An 18223-nucleotide genomic window follows, 5' to 3' on the forward strand; every position below is an offset into this window, starting at 1 on the left:
AACCTGCCCCAGGATCTCCTGCCTTCATCACATTGTCCAAAACTGGGTCACCTGCCCACCATAGCTGCAAGGGAAGCTGACAAATTGAGTATTTTAATCTTCTGGACTCTGATAGAAGAAGGCCAGAGGGAAGGGTGTTTGGGAGGCTGCACAGGTAGTTTTCTGGCAAGTCTCGGCTTTCATTTTATTTCATCCCACCCTCCAGTCTGTGTGGAGCCCTGGGCTCTCATGGCTGACTGTGGTCCCCAGTGTCCGGTGCCTTAAGTGGCAGTCTGGGAAGCCAAGTTCCTTTTCTTCTGAATTTAATTTTTAATTTATTTTCTTTATTTTATTTTAAGTATATTTTATTGATTATGCTATTACAGTTTTCCCAATTTTCACCGTTTGCCCCCCCCACCCAGTAACCCCTTACCTCCAGCAATCCTCACCCCTAATTCAAGTCCATGGGTGCATATAAGTTCTTTGGCTTCTTCATTTCCTATACGATTCTTAACGTCCCCCTGTCTATTTTGTATCTACCGATTATGTTTCTTAGTCCCTGTACCTTTTCCCCCATTCTCCCCCTTCCCCCTCCCTGCTGATCACCCTCCAAAGGATCTTCACATCTGTGATTCTGTTCCTGTTCTAGTTGTTTGCCTAGTATGTTTGTTTTTTAGATTCAGTTGTTGATAGTTGTGAGTTTCTTGTCATTTTAATGTTCATAGTTTTGACCTTCTTTTTCTTAAATAAATCCCCTTAACATTTCATATTATAATGGCTTGGTGATGATGAACTCCTTTAGCTTTATCTTGTCTGGGAAGCACTTTATCTGCCCTTCCATTCTAACTGGTAGCTTTGCTGGATAGAGTAATCTAGGTTGTAGATCCTTGCTTTTCATCACTTTGAATACCTCTTGCCAGTCCCTTCTTGCCTGCAAAGTTTCTTTTCAGAAGTCAACTGATAGTCTAATGGGAACCCCTTTGTAGGTAGGTAACTTTTCTTTTCTCTTGCTGCTTTTAAAATTCTCTGTTTATCTTGAACCTTTGGCATTTTCATGATCATGTGTCTTGGTGTGGTCCTCTTTGGGTCCAACTTGTTTGGGACTCTCTGTGCTTCCTGAACTTGTATGTCTATTTCCTTCACCAAGTTAGGGACATTTTCTTTCATTATTTTTTCAAATAAGTTTTCAATTTATTGCTCTTCCTTTTATCCTTCTGGCATTCCTATGATTCGGATGTTGGCACTTTTGGAGATATCCCAGAGTCTTCTTATCCTCTCCTTGTTTTCTTGAATTTTTATTTCTTCATTCTGTTGTGGTTGAGTGTTTATTTCTTCATTATGTTCCAAACTGTTGATTTGAATCCCGGCTTCCTTCCCATCACTGTTGGTTCCCTGTGGGGTTTTCTTTATTTTACTTAGTGTAGTCTTCATTCCTTCCCTTATGTGTTTGCCATGCTCAGCGAGTTCTCTGAGCATCCTTAACACCAGTGTTTTGAACTCTGCATCTGATAGGTTGGCTATCTCCATTTCATTTAGTTCTTTTTCTGGGGATTTGTTCTGTTCTTTCATTTGGGTCATATTTCTTGTCTCCTCAGTTTGGCAGCCTCCCTGTGTCTGTTTCGATATATTAGGCAGAGTTGCTTTTACTCCCTACCTTAACTCTCCTGTTAAGTTGTATAGGGTGGAGCTTTAGCTATTCATCAGAGCAGGGCAGCCTACCTCACCACTTTGTGGCTCTGTGTTGGGGGGAGGCTTGGAGAGGGGACCATGCCACTGCTTGGAAGCTGGAGCTTGCTCAGCACTCACCCTGTTTCCAGTCACTTCACTCCCTTCCCATATGCGATTGGCGCCCTTCTAGCTGTTGCCCTGGTGGTAGTTCCCCAAGTGGGTGAATTTCCATATGTTCTAGGACCTTGTGGGCCCTTTAAACGGACTCTGCTGAGAGACCGGCAGTTTCTTCCACCCCCCAACTCCCATTGTTTTTTTTTTTTAAGTATATTTTATTGATTATGTTCTTACAGAAGTCCCAATTTCTTTTCCCTTTGCTCCCCTCTTTCCAGTATCCCTCTTCCCCCAGCAATCCCACCCCCCTTAGTTCATGTCCATGGGTCATGCATATAAGTTCTTTGGCTTCACACTTTCCTATATTATTTTTAACTTCCCTCTGTCTATTTTGTACCAACCGATTATGCTTCTTAGTCCCTGTATCATTTCCCCATTTCTCCCCCTTCCCCCTCCCAGCTGATAACACTGAAAATGATCCTCACATCTATTATTTTTTTCCTGTTCTGATTGTTTGCTTAGTTTGTTTTTGTTTTTATTCTTTAGGTTCAGTTGTTGATAGCTGTGAGTTTGTTATCATTTTAATGTTCATAGTGTTGATCTTCTTTTTCTTAAATAAGTCCCTTTAACATTTCATATAATAATGACTTGGTGATGATGAACTCCTTTAACTTTACCTTGTCTGTAAAGCACTTTATCTGCCCTTCCATTCTAAATGATAGCTTTGCTGGATAGAGTAATCTTGGTTGTAGGTCCTTGCTTTTCATCACCTTGGATACTTCTTGCCAGTTCCTTCTTGCTTGCAAAGTTTCTTTTGAGAAATCAGCTGATGATCTGATAGGCACCGCTTTGTAGGTAACTCTCTGCTTTTCTCTTGCTGCTTTTAAAATTCTCTCTTTATCTTTAACCTTTGGCATTTTAATTATCACGTGTCTTGGTGTGGTCCTCTTTGGGTCTACCTTGTTTGGGGCTGTCTGTGCTTTCTGGACTTGTATGTCTATTTCCTTCGCCAAATTTGGGAAGTTTTCCTTTATTATTTTTTCACAGATGCCTTTGATTTCTTGCTCTACCTCTTCTCCTTCTGGCACCCCTATGATTCGGATTTTGGCACATTTAAAGTTGTCCCAGAGGTTCCTAAGCCTCTCTTCAGTTTTTTCAATTCTTATTTCCTCATTCTTTCCCTTCACCATTGGTTTTATGTGAATTTTCCTTCATTTCATTTAGCATAGCCTTCACTTCTTCCCTTATACATTTGCCATACTTAAGCATATCTGTTAAGTCTGTGAGCATCTTTATCACCAGTGTTTTGAATTCTACATCTGTTAGGTTGTCTATCTCCTTGTCTGTTAGGTTGGCTATCTCCTCATCGCTTAGTTCTCCCACTGGAACCTTGATAGTTTCCCCTTTTGGGCCATACTTCTCTGTCTCCTCATCTTGACAGACTCCTGTGTTTATTTGCCTCTGCATCTTAGGTAGAGTTGTTGCACCTGTTACGTTGTAAGGGGTGGAGCCTTAAAGAATTTGTCAGCACAGGGTAACCCGTTTCACCACATTGTGGTACTGTGTGTGTGGGAGGGGTCGAGAGGAAACAATGCCGCTTGCTCAGCACCCGCCCATTTTCCAGGCACTTCTTCCACTTCTGTATGGGACTGGCACCTCTCTAGCTTTTGCTCTGGCCATTGTCCCCAGAGTGGGTGGATCTTCAGACATTCTAGGACTGTGGGGGCCCTTTAAACAAGCGGACTCTGCTGAGAGACCGGCAGTTTCTGCCTCCACCCTAACCCCTACTGGTTTTCACAGTAAGAAGCAATGAGGCTTGATTGTCCCCGGTGCTGGAACTGTGAGCTGTGGGGTCTGGTCTGGCACTGGGCGAGCCCCCAAGGTGTGCCTCTTGACTTTTTTAAATGTTTGACTGCGTTTTCTGCCAGCCTGCCGCTGCCACCTCCACTGCTGCCTCTACCACACTGCTTCCTCTCTGCTCCGGCTCCACCCCTCCTACCTGTCTGGGTGAGTATTTCTTCTTTATATCTTTGTTGGACTTCCATGGAGTTTGATTTTCTGGAACTTCTGGTTGTCTCTAGCTTGAGGTAGTTGTATTCCTTCTTAGTTGTGGAGAGAGACTCAGCGTGTCTGTCTAGGTTTCCATCTTGGCTGTAAGTCCCAACCCCCACTGGTTTTCACAGCTAGAAGTTATGAAGTGTTATTTTCCCAGCTCTGGAACCCTGGGCTGTGTGGTCTGGCCTGGGGCTGCAATCACTCACTCCCAAAGTGTCCTCCTGATTTTTACCCACCATAGGTGAATGAGGGACTATCTGTTCCTCCAGCCACTGCCACAGCCTTACCAATGCCATACCACACCCTCCTGCCCTGGCTCCCTGGCTCTGCCCCTCCTACCTGTCTGGATGAGTATGGCTTCTTTAAATCCTTGGTTGTTGGACTTCCATACAGTTCGATTTTCTGGCAGTTCTGGGTGTTTTTTGTTTTGAGGTTAGTTGTGATCCTTCTTATGGTTGCGTAAGGAGGCCTATGCCTCCATCTTGACTGGAAGTTGGGGAGCCCAGTTCAGCGTCGGTCTCAGGCTCCTTCATTGATCCAGATTGGTCCCAATTTTGGGGATATCAGTGTTGTTTCTGCCTTTTGGGTTTCTGGGTTGAAGAACACCTGATTTCAAAGGCCTGTTTCAGAAGAAGAACCCCAGAGAGAGTCGCCAGGTGGAATACAGGGCAGCCAGTTAAATGTGAATTTCAGAAAAACAGTGAATGATTTTTCACTATAAATATTTGCATGGGACATGCCTAAACTAAAATGTCACTTATTGTGTATTCAAAATACAAATTTAACTAGATGTCCCAGAGTCTCAGCCTCTTTAAAGAGGAGGTATAAGGGAGAGACTCCAGGGAAGGTCTAAAACCACCCTGCTCTGTGGCTTTGGGAACGTAGCCTCTCTGGGTTCCAGAATCCTCATCTCTGGATAGAGGCCAACCGTCCTTGAAGATCCCACCCTGCAGCTGGACCAGATCATTGTGGGGCACACAAAACAGACGCGGAACTTCTATTGATGAAGGAGAAACAGGATGGCCCAGTGTGTATTTGGTGTTGCTTTGCTTTTGACTAGGAAGTGAACTAATGTACTAGTCCCGCATGGTTTTGAGGATTCTACAGGTCAAAATGGCTGAATACAGGCACTTTCATACAGTTCAGCCTCGTAATTTTGCACATAAAGAACAAATGGAATTCTGTGACGTCTCTGCCTTGAGGGGCAGAGTGAGGACTTGTGGGGTTTGAATCCTGACTCTGCCTCTTGTCAGCTAGGAGACCTTGGGCAAGTCACTTACCTCTTCTGGGCCTCAGCTTGTCCCCAGCTGTAAAATGGGTATGTTTGCAGGGAGGCGTCCACGGGGCCTGTTTGTGGAGCATCGTGCTGGGCTCAGCAAGCAGGGTCAGTGTCTTATGTCCCTGTTACGCTTCGTAAACCCTCGCCTACCCTGCCGGTCTCCAGGTGGATCCTTCTCCTGGGAGGCACAGACTTCAGGTGTGTGTGCAGGGGAGTGAGGGCGGGGTTGGGGGGGCCCACCTTTGCAGAGCTGGCCTGGGACCAGCAGCCTTCTCCTCTCCAGTGCTGCTGGCATTGCGTAGTGTCCCCGCGTCGTGCCGGCGCCGCCACCGGTGACCCGCCAGAGGCTGCCCAGGAAGGCTGTGCCCACCTTCCCTGTTGCTGGGAGCTGGTGACACCACCAGTGGGCACCCCAGGGAGGCCTTGCTTCCCCCTTCATGCCAGTTGTCAGCTCCCCAGGAACGACCACCCGGGGGAGTGGAGCCCCCTCTGGCCGGCACCTGAGCGCACCTGCTGTCACCATTCGTCAGCTGTGGCTACGCCACCGGGTGAGCCCACCGGCCAGGCGCCTGGAGGGGCCCGCAGGGTCTGTCTCTGAGTAGAAGTGGCCCTTGCAGAGTCAGGAGAAGTCTCTCTGCCCCACCCTCCCCCAGAATTGCCAGGCCGAATCCTCTGGCCCCTCCTCCCAGCTGTGCTGCCTGCTGAACCCCAGCGTTCAGCCTGTAAAAGGGGAGCAGCCTCCTCACTAAAGAGGCAAGGCGCCGCCCCCCTGCCCCAGCTCGGCCTGTGGTCACACTGAGCTCCGTCTTGTGTCAGTCCCTGACTTTTGGGGGAACACAAACCCTGAGAAGGTGCAACCCCCAGCAGATCTGGCCCCAGGGCAGCCAGGACTCCCTGCCACTGGGGCCAGAGTAGTGCCAGCAGCAGCTGTGCAGGAAGAAGGCTGCGGCCACCACCCCCGTGGTGAGGGTGGGGGCGCTTAGCGTTTAAGGAGAGGGGACACTGGGGCTGGAAGGCGGCCCTTGCAAACCCCGAACTCAGAGGCCTCTCTTGTCCTGGTCCCTCCTCCTCTGCGTATTCCCTCCTTTCTTCTCCTCTTCCTCTCTGCCTCCCAACTTTGGCTGGAGAACAGGCAGAGATCCAGCTGGGCTAGGTGGTTTGTGTGCACAAGTGCATGTGTGGGCATTGTGCATGTATGCAGTGCTCCTCTGCCTATGTGCATGTGTGGTTTTGTGCATGTGTGCTCAAGTGTGCACACACACACGTGCATTTGTGTGTGTCGTGCATGTGTACCCTCGTGTGCCTTTATGAATGCGTGCATGTGTGGTTTTTGTCCGTGTATGTGTGTGTGTGGCATGCAGGCGCGAGGAGGGGGCCCGCTGAGACCTGGGAGGGGATTTAGAGCTGCCTTCTCTGCTGCGGCAGCGGGAGCGCTCCTGATAAACAGCCCAGGAATCGGAGCAGAAGCGCTGCGGGCGGCGCGAGGCTGCGTATCAGAGCTCCTGGCAGGCTCGCAAAAAGCTGTCCCCGGCCCTGCGCGCTGCTCTATCAGCCCACGGAGGGAGGGCGGGGGCGGGGGGAGGGAGGCAGGGAAAAAGTATTTGCTTCAGCCCTTAATCACGGAATTTGAAATCCCAGCGAGTCAGTGCCATTTATTTTCAGAGGCTGTCAAGGCTGGTTTCAGCATTTAAAAGAAAGGAGGATAAAACCCATTTGCGTCTCTCTCCCTCTCGTGCCTGTGCCTGCCGGCTCCCTCTGCTCTCTCCTTCTCTCCCCCTGCTCTCTGCTCACCTCGCAGGGAGCTGGGGCTGGCTGTTTGGGAAGGAGTGACAGACGGAGATTTTTCAAGGCACTTTGGGCAGCAACTGTGGTGGAGGCTGCTCCAGCCAGAGGCAAAGGTGTCTGTGTGATTCTGGAGGGCGTGGGGCCCAAGTCTGGTCCAACGGGGCTCTGGGTGGCTGACGGATGGTTGTGGGAGCCATGCTCGGCCAGCATTGCTGGATTGAAGATTCTGGGGGTCATCTGGGGGACTCTCCTCAATCACCACAAAAGGAGCCCTGACCCCTAAATTTGACCGAGCTCCAGGGATACCCACCAGCACTTCCTGGCTTCTACATTGGATGTTGGGCCTGCACAGGGAGCTAGGACACCCCCAGGAGAGCCCCCTTTCTGCACAGAGAGGGAAATGAGGCCTGGAAACCAAGAATGACGTAGTCAAGGTCACACCCCAGCAGAATCAGGACAAGGAAGTTGGCTGTATACATGAATCCCGCACGTGCTTGATGCCAAGGCCTGCGCAGGCACCAGGGACGCGGGGCCCTGGATGGTGCCGGACCGTGGGCCTGCTGCTGGGCAGGGTGGTCTTTGTGATCAGATGGGCCTGGGCTCAGATGCTGGCCGTGGCACTTTCCAGCATGACGACCTTGGCCACTGTCCTTTCTCTGACCTTCAGATGGAGTCTGTAGTTCCTCCTGTGAGGACCAAATCAATGTGTGCATTCTGCTGGGCGCACAGGGGTGGCTCTGTCACTGGGACCCATCCTGTGCCCATTGCCCCCACTTTTCCTGCCTGGTGTCTCTATTGCTTCTTGGGGATGGATGACTCTGTCCCTGAAGAAACTCTGTGGCTAGGGCATCAACCCTCAGGGTGAGGCCAATCTGCCCCCCAAGAGCTCTCTCTGAGACTCAGTTTCCTCATTGGTAACTGAGTATTCCATTGCTGTATGACTTTTGTCATTGAGATTAGGTACCCACCTGTCCCACAGATGCCAGGCTTCTCCTGGCCAGGACTCTGCAGTTCATCTCAGGTGCCTCGTGGTCCTGACCTAGTGGAGCGATGCTGCCCCTGCCACCCCACTCCCGCCCCAGGGCGGCCCCTGTAAGGCAGCCAAGGAGACAGAGGCAGGAGAGGAGAAAGAACCCCTGGCCCTTGGACAAAGCTGCCCACTTCTGTCTGAAGTGAGGTTGGGAAGTAAGTTCTGACAGCTTTTGTTGAAACTCAAGATGCCCACTCTCTACTCCCCCACCACCATTTGTTTATCTTTTGTTTTTTGTTTAATCCTCACCCGTGGACATTCTTCTTGTTGCTTTTAGGGAGAGAGAAAGGGGAGAGGAAGGGAGAGAAACATCAGTCGGTTGCCTCCCATACACATCCAGACCAGGGACCAAAACCACAGCCTAGGCGTGTGCTTTGACTGGGAATCGGACGACAACCTTTTGCTTATGGGATGGCACTCCAACCAACTGAGCCACACCGGCCAGGGCTGCTTATCTTTTTAATTACAAAAATGAGACGTCCCCATTGTCACAGTGCAGAAGGTAGAAAGGAAATAGTAAAATTACCTCCCTCCCAACACCTCTCAATTCAGTTCCCCAGACAATCAGTGTTAAGAGTTTCATGCGGAGTCTTCGGGTTTTCCCGTCCATACAAGCACGCATGCATACTGCCTTTTCCAAAGGCTGGGCAGAGCTGTCCATCCTGTTTGGTGATTTATGCTCTCTTACACATTATGGCCTCCTCTCCAAACCTGTATGCTAGACTTTTTTGTTGTTTTTGTTCTTCCTTGTGGCTGCGTAGTATTCCCTTGTGTGCAGGTGCCTGCATGTGGGTGTTCAGTTCCCAGGGGAGGGTGTCCGGCTTGTGTCTGGTCCTGCCTCTCAGAGGGGCTGCTGCACAGGGAGCAGGTGGGTGGCCGTGGAAAGTTCCATCCCCTTCCATAAGGAGAGGCTGGTTGGGGCCCTGCGAGGACCATGGCTGGTTTGGGAAATGGCCTCAGGAACCCAGGGTCCCACCGGAAACCCCTCACCGGGCCACCTGGGGGCCTGGGGATGTTGCAGCTTCTGAGACAGGACCCCATCGGCTGTCCAGGCTCCCTGAGCTCCTTCCCTGAGGAGGTGGGCGTGGTCTGTGTGACCAGGAAAGGGTGTGGGTAGCAAGCACTGTGTTCTCGCTCTTCTGTGCCCTCCGGGTCCCCAGTTGCCTGCCTCACTCTTCCCTCCAAACTGCCTGTGAGCCAGGGGGAGCCTAAGCTTCACGCCCACGGATGGAGCCTGTCACTGGGGTGCGGAGCCCAGGGCTCTGTCTGCAGCAGGGTGCACAGTGACCTGCACTCCAAGTTCCAAATCTCAGAGCCTCAGGCCCCGTCATTAAAATGGGAGCAACAGCAGCGCCTGCTTTGCGGCGTGGTTGGGAGGACTCAGTCTGGGCGGCTAGGCAAACAAAGCCTTTGACAAACTTCCTGACACAAGTCCCCGTGAAGGCTCGCTGTCCTCATCATGATTTTTATTAATATTCCTAATGATATTTTCAAAAAGCTGCAGTTAAAAAAAGACCTCTGAGTGTGGAAGCCAAAACAGAGTCTGGGGGCGTGTATGTGCGATGTGTGTGTGTGTGGGCAGGTGTGTCCTGCGTATGTCAGGGGGTCCTTCTCACGCCGTCCTTTGCCCAGAGCCCCTGACCCCCGCCAGATGCCCTCTCCCATTATCTCGGTCCACTGGACTACACGTCTCCGCCCGAGGACCGCTGTCGCGCCTACGTCTTCCCTGGCACTGAAGGCTGGGCTCGCTGACCTGGGGGCCTGGCACGGCCCAAGGACAACACTGGGGAGCAGAAAAGACCCCGTTCTCCAACCACGTCCCCATCGGCCCACCCCATGGCCTTCTTGAATGCAGGTCAGCATGGGCCTCGTGTCCAGGCGTCACTGCCACCGTCCTGGCAAAGTTTGGGTGCTGGGTCCGTCACCCCACTGTCTGTGGGACGTTGCTTTAACCTCTGCGAGCCTCAGTTTCCTCATCTGTAAAACAAAGATCCTCCTTCCCTCCCTCAAACAAACAAACCAGAAAGTGCTCAACTTCCCCGCCCCCACCCTCACTGCCAGAGGCACTGGGAGCAGGAGGAGCTTCTGCCCAGCGAGTGGGGGATCAGCACAGACAAACCACATGGGCTCCCCCTTTCCTCCCTGCCCCGCCCTCAGCCCTGCACGGCACTGGCAGAATTCCTAGATTCACAGGCCCCGGGGGGCTGAGGCAGAGCTGAGCTGAAAGGTGGGTGTGGGCTCCCCAAAGAACAGACTTTTCCAACACACTGGCAGGGTGTGCACCTGGCTCCTGACTCCCCACCCCACAGAGAGCACTGCGACCCCCCTGGCCATGTCCCTGTCCCTGAGCCAGCCCTTCCTCACCCGGCGCTTTCCCCCCGCCAGCTGCTGAGAAGAGATGTACCAAGAGGAAGAAGACCTGATATGTGTGAAGATCCTTAGGATTTTTCCAAGGATGTTCCTAGATCTTGTTTATGATACTAACCAAGTCTCCCTCTCAAAGACTCAGTTCTCTTATCTGCCCAATGGGGCTAAGAGGAGCCATCAGGGAGCTAAGGATGTGAGCAGAGTTGCTGGTGCCAAACCCACACACAGTCAATCTTAACCAGTGGTCACAGCTGAGGTAGAGGGTGCCGTTGTTTCTAGTGACTCTGCCCCATGGTCAGGGACTTGTAGCCCCTCCCGATGGACAGAGCGTCCTTTCTCATCCCTGCACATCAGCTCGGCCATGTGACCTGCTCAGCCATCTGACTCAGGAAATGTGAGCAGGAGCAGAAGTGACAGCGTGCCGGTGCCCAGCAGAAGAGTTAAGAGCTCCCCAGCTCTCTGGCTCTTTTCTCCCTGGTTGCCACATTCCAGACAGAGCTGCTCCTTCAGCCTGGGTCCCCACATGAAGATGGCATGGGAAGCAGAGTGGCAGGCAAACGTGAAACCTGAGTGAAGAGAAACCTGGGCTATGGTAACCTCCTGATATCTAGGGGATATTTGTTATGCAGCATAACTGACCAAAATCCAACCAGTACAGAAATTAGTACCTAGCAATAATGGCCGCGACAACAAAGAGGTAGCATGGGCTCTAGAAGCAGGTACCAGGTGACAAGGAAAGCGTCACTTAAGGCAGAAAAGATGGTGACCCACATTGTCTAGTGGGAAGCATTTAGGAAGACTCTTGCCTACAACAACTAGCAAAGCGGATACGGCACTGCACGCCTGGCTTTCTCTGAGGAGCGTGGGAAGTAGGGATGGTTGCTCTTCTCTGCATGTTTTGGGCTGAATTGTGTCCCCCAATGTATATGTTCAAACCCGAACCTCCAGGACCCCAGAACGAGACTATAGTTGAAGATGGGGTCGTTGAAGGGGTAATTCAGGTAAAACGGGTCATCCGGGTGGGCTCCAATCCAACAGAAGAGGAAATTTACGCCCAGACAGGTACAGTGGGGAGACCACATGGAGACGCAGGAGGAAGACAGCCATCTACAAGCCATGGAGGGAGGCCCAGGACAGACCCTTCCTTCGGAAGAGACCAACCTGCTGACAGCTGGTTTTTGAACTTCTAGCCTCCAGAACCGGAAGCCAATACGTTTCTGTTGTACTTCGTTACAAGAGCCCTAGCAAACGTATACACTGCCTTTCCCAAGATGCTATCGCAAACACTTGCACACCAAAGGGAGTTAGCCTGTCTGCGTGCCGGGATGAAAAGAAAAGAGAAAACCCAGAAATTTTGGATTTGCAGGGCTGAAAAATGCAAGTATTTTCTTGCCTCTATCCAATGAAAGAGAAATGAACAGAGACTCCGCAGCTCAGTGCCCGACGGCCGGGGCCCACGGGAGGGTGCAGAGCAGCCGGAAGCTACGCCTGGGCGCATGCCCCCGTCCCCGAGCGGAACAAGGTGTGATACCCCAGCTCCACTCCTGCAGGTTGCCTTCCAGACAACTTAGAGGGAGAACCAGGGCCATTTGGGGGACAGCCTGCCTTTTGCATGACCAGGGGACAAAGCAGACACAGTCCCTGCTCCTCGGGCAGTCAGTTGATTCTGCAAAATTCGATTTGCCAATGACATTTTAGTGACACTTCTGACATACTGGCGTTTGCAATACCTGATAGGCTCTTAGAGCAGATGTGAACTTGCCATTGAACTATGTGTCCCCAGAAATGTATGATTGAGACGTCGAACTGGGAATCTCCCACGTTCAGCGGAGACTTCAAAATGGGTGACCCACACGTAGTCAATAAAGAAAATTCTTGACTTAAGAAAAAAAAAAATAGTACAACCATGAAACGTTCTGTGTGATAGAGTCAGTTAAGACTCAGCCCCTGGGACCAGGTCCCATTGGGGCGTGGCCGCCACACCCTTTGTTAAGACCTGAGAGCTCAGGGCCACCGCCATGGAGTCAAGGTCTGTCTGCGAAAACACTTCCTGTGGCCTCAGCATAAGGAGCGGAGTGAAAATAATCAGAAAGTTAATGAAGTTCTGCAGAGGGTCGCACTGTCAGAAGAGATGCCAGGTGGGACTGAAAGAGGCTGTGGCCATTCATGACTTAAAACAACAAGGTGGCCCCGACCCGTGTGGCTCAGTGGGTTGAGCGTCATCCCGCAAAGCAAAAGGTCGCCGGTTCAGTTCCTGGTCCTGGCTCACGCCTGGGTTGCAGGTTCGGTCCCTGGTTGGGGGCGTGCAAAAGACAAGCGATCATGTTTCTCACGTTGATGTTTCTCTCCCTCTCTCCCTCTCTTTCTCTCTCCCTTCTCATGTCCCTAAAAAGTAAATAAATAAAATCTTAAAAAAAAGAAACAAAAAAAACCCACCTCTGTGTCCCAAAGGGGAGAAAGCAGACAGAGAAAGCTGCTTAGCCCCCAAGGAAGGTCCTGGGGTCCTCATCAACGTGGCCAAGGAGGTCATGGGAAAGGAAGTCCTTTCAGAAGACAACCCAAGGGCCACCGAGCACAGGGGACGGGATCAGTTCCAAGGGAGCCCAGTGGGGCCTAACTGAGCAGCCTTTCCTTCGCCTGGGGCCCTTGGGTGTGCACCCCGGGGGGCACTCGGAATTGCTACTATGGTGCCTGCCACTTGCCTCCATCCCCCCACTTCTAAAGGACAGAGTAGGCCACCCTGTTCCGGTCCCACCGCTGAGTACTGGCCGCCAGGGCCGCCGCAGCAGAAACACGGCAAGCCTCATGGCATAACCAACAGACGTCTACTGTCTCACAGTCGTGGGGGCTGGAAGTCCAAGATCAAGGTGCCAGCAGGGGTGGCTTCTTCAGGGGTCTCTGTCCTCGGCTGGCCAATGGCCGCCTTCTTGCTGTGCCTCCCATTGTCTCCGCTTGTGTGTGCACATGCACGTGTCTGGTCTCTTTCTCTGTGTCCCTCTTCTTTTTTTTTTTAAAGAATTCATTTATTTATTTATATAGAGAGGGGAAGGGAGGGAGAAGCATCAATGTGTGGTTGCCTCTCTTGCGTCCCCAAACTGGGTACCTGGCCTGCAACCCAGGCACGTGCCCTGACTGGGAATCAAACCGGCGACCCTTTGGTTTCCAGGCCAGCGCTCAATCCACTGAGCCCCACCAGCCAGGGCTGTCCCTCTTCTTATAAGGAATCAGTCACACTGGATTAGGGCCACCTTCATGGTCTCATTTTAACTGAATTCCCTCTTGTGAGACCTTATCTCCAAATACATTTACATTCTGTGGTGTGGGGGGGGGGGTGTTAGGACTTCACCAGAGGAATTCGGGGGCGGGCACAAAATGCAGTCACAGGGCTGTCTCGGTGTCAAGGATTGTGACCCTCACATCTTCTCTTGCCCTCCGAGGAGAATCTAGTGCTTTTAGTGCAGAACAGGGACAATGCACAAAAATCCTAGTGACATGGACATTTAGTGAGATTGCCAAGCCCGGCCCCTGTCCTGAGAGTCTCCCATAAATGAACTCGGTTCCTCTTCCCAGGACCCTGGTGAGGAGAGGGGCCACCATCATTCCCGTTCTACTGAAGAGGAAACTGAGGCAACAGAGTAAGTTCAGCCTCTGCTTCTCCAGCTCTCTGTGCTGAAGGAACTTTCAGGACAAACATTTTCAATCTGTCAGGATTGACGCTTTTGTCACATACACAGTCCCAGTTGGACGTGGGAAGTGCCAAGTTGAAACGAATGTTTCTAATTAGTCTCAGTTTCTGTGCTTCTCTTGGCGTGTCAACAAACAGTGTGTGGACCGGCCCCAGCGTGCGGGCCACACGTTGGGCAGCCCAGGGTCAAGTGACCAGCCCAAGGCCACGGGGCCTGGGAGTGACGCGGCCACGGTGTGAACCCAGGGACTGGGCTCTGGGCCACTCCCTCTGCCTGCGGAGGGGCAGGCGAGGGTCTGGCCCCTGCGTGTAGTTCGGGATAAGTATCTGGGACGTAAGGGCGAGTGACAGAAAAGCCACACAGATGGGTGTCAATCAGTTCAGGACGCGGGCTGGGCGCAGGACAGGGCTGGTGAGCGCCATTGCCGCGGGTGTGAAGTGGACATCTTGCAATCTCGATTTCTCGTGAGTGCTGGTTGTCCACAACACAGGGCCGGGGGAGCCATGCGGAAGGCGGGCCCTTGGCTTTTATTTGGGCCACATGAGCATTGCCTGGGTGGCTGAACCTCTCTTTGCACCCCCAAAGAATTTAAAACACCACCAAGCGGTTACCTACAGGGGTGTCCCAGGGATAGTTTTGGCATGAACGGGTAACGAATCAACAGGTACATGATCAGACCCAGAGCCGTTCTTACGTGTCCGCTGCATGCAAGGCTCAGGGAAATGGTTGCATGTGGAAGCTCACAAGGGGGTCAGTCCAAGAGACAAAGGGCAGGATAGACAAGTGGCTTTATCTTCTGCATTGAGCTTATCTGTAGTTTCTATGATATCTACACCAAGCATGTTCTAATTTTGTTACGCATAAGGTTATTTGGGCCCTGGCCGGGTGGCTCATTCAATTGCAGCGTCTTTCTGTACAAAAGCTTGCAGGATCGATTCCTGTTTGGGGTGTATACTCTCTCTCTCTCTCTCTCTCTCTCTCTGTTAAATTAATAAACATATCCTTGGGTGAAGATTTAAAAAATAGAATGAGGCCCTGGCTGGTGTGGCTCAGGGACTGAGTGCCAACCTGTGAACCAAAAGGTCGCCGGTTCGATTCCCAGTCAGGGCACATGCCTGGGTCGTGGGCTGGGTCCCCAGCTGGGGGCGTGTGAGAGGCAACTAATGGATGTTTCCCTGCACATCGATGTTTTTCTCCCTCTCTTTCTCCCTCCCTTCTCCTCTCTATAAATAAATTTAAAAAATATTAAAAAAAAAATAGGAGGTTATGTGGGAGGCAATAAACAGTCCCTACTTTAAGATTGGCTCATTGAGAGACAAACACACAGGCAAACAGAAGGTGCTCAATAAATGGGCTAAGTCGCAGTCACACCAGGAGGGAGAAAGAGGACAAAGACCCATTCTGGGAAGGGCCCCTTAGGTGCTACTGACCTTGGCGGCAGGCTCCCCGTGGGCAAGGCTGGGTGCCTGGCCTGAGTCTCCCCATCTAGCATTGGGTCTGTAACAGCCACGGTTGGCCCCCGTGTGGATGGCAATTCAGTTTCTACCCGGGGTGGTTGACATCTCCTTCCAGCTCTCTGAATACCTGCTCTCTTCAGTTTCCAGGGGAACCAAGGGTGGGGACAGGCAGACAGCGCAGCCTGGGGACCTCAGGGGACCAAGTTCATCTGGTCGCCCCGGGACCTGGACATGCTATGCTGGTAGCATGGCATGTCACCTCCCTCTCCTCTCATCTCCCATCACCTGGCTGGTCCTTCGGCGCAGAACATGGGTCCTGGGGCCACAGCTCCAACTTGTCCCCTCTTTCCCCTCCCAGCTCCTGTCTCCCCTCTCTCTGGCTGCCTCAGCTCCCACTCAAGGTCAAGGAACAAACAGATAATCCCTTTCCCTGGAGTCTGTCACAGAGAGGACGCCTCCAGCTAGAATCCAATTCTGAGTCAGGGCCAGGGCTCTCTCTTTCCTGTGAACGTGAGGACAGGAAGAACATTTCTGCAGCCATAAAATCAGTGAAAATGTTTTGTAGTCAAAGAGAGGTCAGGCTTGGGTTTAAGGCACAAATAACAAATGGAAATGGTCAGATCTGGGGAGGGAGGGTCTGGGGTAACTCCAATATTCTTGTAGCTCTTAGCAATATTTTCTTTTACCTGAGGGCCAGCCAGGAGCTGGCCATGGCATTGAGACCATGGGCTTGCTCCCTGGCTCGATGGGGCAGAATGTGGGGTCTAAAGGGAGTTGCATGTAGGGATGAGCAGGAAGTCGAAGGCTCGGGATGTTTCTTGGCATTTGGCCAGGCCGGTGGCTGGAGCCAGAACCGTGGCTTTGGAGACCCAGTAGCGACAGCAATGTACTTGATGGATCTCACATCTTAGAGGGATGAACCTGGGGCCCAGAGAAGTCAGCATTCGCCAACTTGGGAAGGGTCTTATAGGCAGTTACGGGGACTTAGGACTGAACCCTAAAGGCAGCAGGGAGCCCAGAAACGTTTAAGTAAGAGAATACAGTGGTCAGGCTGATACTTGGGGAAGATCTCTCTGTGCCGTGCCCATGGCCTGGGTGGAGAGCAAGCCTGGAGGCGGGGACAGACAGCAGCAAGGAGGTTGGTGGCTGAGCAGGTGGAGCGACACTACAGAGTGAAGGGATGTCAGAAGTGGAGCTGCCAGGTCCGGGTGTTTGGTTAAACATGGTGGAGCCACCAGGGAGAGAGGGAGGGGATGAGGATGCCGCCCCGGCTCCAGGGCAGGGTGATGGGCTGCATGGAAGAGTCTCCAAGGGGAAGAAGTGAAGGATTTGGGGGGGCGGATACATATTTTGTAACAATCACACGTGGAAGCATATATTTGAGGTTTAACGTGAAATCAGACAAATCGAAGTTGTATCAACACGAATCCACATTGAATCATAACACAGCCCGCAAAGGACAACGTAAACATAAAGACAGCCGACTGGCGGCCGCATGCATGGGACACGGTTGTGTCTTGTTCACCAGGAAGTCTTTTTCCGAAACCATCTTAGGGCAACGGAGGACCAGTCTTCAGTGTCGTCCTGCAGGACGGGTACCTTAGCAATCGCCTCCTATTCTCTCCAGTGTCCTCCTTTAGAATGGCTGGTCATCGTCCGGGAGGCCGTCACCCTCACCGTGTGGTATGCACACCCCTGTCCCTGTGCGGGGTTCCCCCAGTTATAGCCGGTTAACCACTGCTGCCATCACCACTATATTGTGGTCACCACCACCGGCACTATTGTGGCCTCCGTAGCCTTGTTTTAATAGCTGCTAAGTCCTCGGTCCCCGTTTTGACCCTGACCTCGGCCGTGACCCCCGGCACCACCTGGCCCACCAGCTGCAACACCTCTTCCTCCTTTCCCCTGCTGCCGCTGCTGCCACCACACCTCTTCAGTGCGGCAACCTTGATTTCACACTTTCCGGAACCAATGGATGGCATCCGCTTTCTAACCATTTTTTCAGGGGCTCCTGGGCTGTGTCCGCGCTAAAACAAAAACCTCTTCTTTCATTTGTTTTTGTATCCATGGGAAGTTCAATATTTTCAATCTCTCCAAGGGCTCCAAAGTATTCTTTAATTTGTCCTTCAGAAGTACCTGGGCTCAATTCACCTACAAAAACCTTTGGGGGGGGTTCCTTCCCTTTTAAAGCTTTGGCTCTTTGGGGGAGGGTCTATCACTTTGCCACCCAGTTTGTGTGCCTTCAGTTCCAAAACCATATCAACACTAGCGGCGTCTGTGAAAGCACAAAGCCAACCCTCCTGGCCTTCCTGGGGCTGAACCTGTTTCAATTGTGTGATCTACAACTTCCCTGCATCGCAAGCCTTCGGTTAGATCTTTCTTGCTTGTATCCCAGCTCAAGCCTCCAATAAACACGTTCCGGTCATCCTGGGGTGTTGATCTTGGATCTCTCTGTGAATTCCTCTGTTGCTGTACTCGTTCATGTCTTCCCTGGTGGCGGAGCGGTCGGCGGGGTGCTGGGGAGTCGCGGCAGCCGCGGCCAAGGATACATATTTTTTATCGCTTTGGCCAGGAACCATGGATGGGACACCGGGAAGCCTAAGGCACAGCCCTGACCCGGAGAAGCTAGAATTCATGCACAGCAAGGAAAAGCTAGCGAGGGTGGAGCTGTGAGGGTCTAACTGTGAGCACGTGGGAAATTGGAGGAGGGAGAGGTGGGTGGGAGGGCTGCCCCACGGGATGGGGCTCCTTTGGAGCGGTCAGCGGTAAATGGCTGCAGGACCATGACTTGGCCTTCTGTCTG

General features: G+C 52.0%; 1 pseudogene; it reads right to left on the reverse strand.

Moving 5' to 3' along the window:
• Positions 1-17140: 17140 nt before the first annotated feature.
• Positions 17141-17918, reverse strand: LOC150013813 (heterogeneous nuclear ribonucleoprotein D-like pseudogene; annotated as a pseudogene).
• Between the last annotated feature and the right edge of the window lie 305 nt (positions 17919-18223).

This window comes from Furipterus horrens, unplaced genomic scaffold, assembly GCF_987537825.1.
Source record: "Furipterus horrens unplaced genomic scaffold, mFurHor1.1.pri manual_scaffold_4, whole genome shotgun sequence".
In the NCBI taxonomy this organism is placed as follows: Eukaryota; Metazoa; Chordata; class Mammalia; order Chiroptera; family Furipteridae; genus Furipterus; species Furipterus horrens.